Raw genomic sequence first — 3,617 nt, forward strand, 5'->3', positions numbered from 1 at the left:
CGTTAGTTGAACCTGACCCTGCCTAGGAAATCTCACCCTGGACTCGTGGAAAACAATAAAACATTAAAAACTTCCTTCCATCATGTCATTAATATATATATATATATATATATAGTGGAGATAACATCCTTCTCTTAGGCTTCACTCGTAATGCTTATCAGTTTTTACATCTTCTTTTGGGGATTTTCTGTAAATACATCATTGTACTGTGGAATTGATGTTTTTATTTAAACTCCAGTGTCACCATAGAAATCCTCCAAGTCCCCATGCATGTCCTCAACTTCCAGATCACCTGGAACTTTCTGGTCACCTAGGAATCGGAAAGCACACTTCACAGGGGTTATTTCATCGTCACTGTAATCTGATAGATATGATGTTGCATCACCTTTATCCTCCTCATCCGGCACTCTGGTGTACAGTAACATCTTGTTCATGGCAACGTCAATCAGCCTCTGAACTAAGTCTCTCAGGAATGGAACACAACAACAACACAACGTAGTCATAATTATGGTCATTATATTTATGGTTATCAGAACTGATTGTATGAGCCCTGACCACCTCCCGAACATGCTCTCCATCCATGAAAAGTAAGGGTGTTCATCAATACCTGAGTTTTCTGCGAATTCCTCGGATAGCGACGTCAAACCTGCCAGCGCCCTAGTCCCACTGCCGTCAGGGGCGGTGTTATTGGGAATGAAAGTGCAAATACATATCCCCAAACATCTTACACACGCCTCCCTTCTCGGCCAGCAGCATGTCCAGCGCCAGCCGTTTCTGCCATGCCATGAGACTAGTCCTATCTAATTGTATAGATAACCCCTTGATGCCGTCTCTGGTGTAATTGATGAACCTCTGTTGGTTATAATACAAATAGTTAATCCAATCAATTGTTAACGTTGGTCTAAGTGTCTTACCACCGCAGAACCACCAGATGTCCGCCCTGGCCACAAGTTGTCTTCTCACCCGCGCATCCTGCACACCCGCATTCTCCTGCTGATAACTTCAGGGTTAGATTACAGGGAGCCAAGTTCCTTCGCTAACCGTCATATGGCTCAAACCAGGGTGGCCGCGTGTGAGTTGGCACAGGGGGAAACAAGTGGTGTACAGTGGTGCAGTTCCTGTCAGTGGGTAGAGACACAAAGTTATACAATTTGCGGTCCGATTTCTCTTTTAGCTCTTAATTTGGCTGGTGTTGAATTAGCTAGCATTGTATTGGCTAGTGTCGAATTTACAATCAGTGATTCAGCTGCGGTGCGATTGTTGTTGCCATTCGATTGTTGAGACTGGAGTTCGTGTAACCAGAGTATCGGAACTACCACTATAACTGCTATCAGACTGATTAGACACAATGTTCCTCTCATACCGCATCGCGTCCTTCGGTATGGATTCCACGGTCTGTCGGCCATGGTGTGGTGCTTTTACTTATCTGTCTCCCCTGGAATGCTGTATGCTCTCTTACAGTGTGTCAGATGAACCCACGTTCCTCTCTCAGCGATGTGGACTGCTGTCGGTGTAGATAGCAGAACCTGATATGGACCTTCCCAGCGAGGAGATGACCAGTGATACCAATGATAACTGCAATGAAACTTTTAGTTGGATGTTAAACATTTCTGATAACTTAGCCATGACTTGGTTTCTGAAATGTGGACCGTTATCACAGTAAATTGTTTCCGAGAATCCGAATCTTAGTGCAATAACAGTAGCATGGATTCTTGCTACCACTATAGCGTTGTTTGTTGCTGTTGGTGTGATTTCAACCCATTCTGAAAACATATCTACTATTACCAGGCAATATTTCTTCCCCTTTGTTTAGTTCGATGAAGTCCATGCATATTGTTTGGAAAGGATATTCAGCTTTCGGGAACGCTCCTCTTTTAGGTCTCATTCTTCCTTGTGAGTTGTGCTTGGAGCAAATCAAACAGGATGCACAAACATTTTTTAGAGTAATTTTGGAATCCATATGTTATAAAACATTTACTTATCATTGCCACCATCCCTCCTGTTGAGACATGTGTAATTCCATGGCTCAAAATAGCTGCAAATCTTTAGAGGGTTTTAGGAAGGAGGGGCTATCAGCTATGTAATGTAATCTCAGCCCTGTCCCTCTGTCGCTGCACGTTTACAGACTGCAACTGCTTTTGGTAGGAGAATAGCATCCAATAAATTTAGTATCAAATCTTTGTGTTGAATAGCTTTGCCTGTAGATGTTACCATGCCTCTGTTTTTCCACTGTTCCACTGAAAACATGCAGTGTGGAGAATGCCTTACTGGCTATCTGTGTAGACTGTGATAGCTTTCCCTTCCCCCAATCTACATGCCTCCGTCAAAGCTACTATCTCTGCTGAGAAATGTGATGGCAAAGGTGAGGATTTCAACACCCTCCCCTGTGTCACCACCGCACACTACTGGCATTCGTGCCATCTGGATTTTTCCTGCAGGAACCGTCAACAAACATTGTTATGTCTGGATGTGTGAGTGGTGTATCAGTCAAGTCTGCTCTCGGTAAAACAATCTTCTCAGTTTTAGCTAAGCAGTCATGTTTATCACCGTCTTGTTCGTGTGGCAAAAGTGTAGATGGATTCAATGTGTTGCAGCGTTGATTGTCAAATGTGGCTGCGCCATTAGTATTGTCATACAATTGAGATGCCGTGCTGGTGACATGAAAGCTACTTTGTTTTGCATCAGAAGTACAGAAACCGCATGTGAAACCTTCAATATCAAACAACACGAGTGAAGCTGAACTTTGTACAGCAATAGCTGCTGCCTGCACTGCCTGCAAGCATGGAGGCATAGCTCTATGGGGTCAAGTTTAGAAGAGTAGTAAGCTATCAGTCGTAGTTTTTGTCCAAAAGGCTGTGTTAGAACGCTAGTCATGAAACCTTGTCTCGCGTCACATGTTTGGATGAAAGTTTTTTTTGTAGTCTGGGAGTGCTAATACTGATGTGCTCACTAAAACCTGTTTTAGTTGTTTGAAGGATTGTTTTGCCTCTTGTGTCCAAATAATATTATCTCCGGCTGCAATAGGTTGATCATAGATTACACCCTGCAGTGGTTGTGCTAATTCAGCGTAGTTAGCAATCCATTGCCTGCAAAAGCCTGTCATGCCTAAGAACGACATAATTCGTTTTTTTGTTTTTTGTTTTGGAGCTTGCAGAATAGCTTCTTTGCGTTTGTCATCGAGATGTTTTCCTTCCTGAGATATGTTAAAACCCAAATACTTCACCGTTTGTTTCCACAACTGGAGTTTGTTTCTACTTGCTTTGTGACCTTGTTCAGCTAAAAACTTCAGCAGCGCCAGAGTGTCTGTTTTACAGTCCGCTTGAGTTTTTGAAGCTATCAAAATATCATCAACATACAACAGAATTTGTTTTGGTGGGTTAAATTTGGCTAGATTTGATGACATTGCCTGCGAGAAAATGGTAGGACTTTCACAATATCCCTGAGGGATCCTTGTGTAAGTGTACTTTTTCCCTCTGTATTGAAATGCAAACCAAAACTGTGAGTCTGGGTGCACTGGAATAGAGAAGAAAGCATTCGCTAGATAAATAACTGAGAAGAATTTGGCCAGTGGACTTAACTCATTTAGCAGCGTATGTGGATCTGGCACTAGGGGCGGC

Source organism: Eutrigla gurnardus (genome assembly GCF_963514095.1).
Source record: "Eutrigla gurnardus genome assembly, chromosome: 14".
Taxonomy (NCBI): domain Eukaryota; kingdom Metazoa; phylum Chordata; class Actinopteri; order Perciformes; family Triglidae; genus Eutrigla; species Eutrigla gurnardus.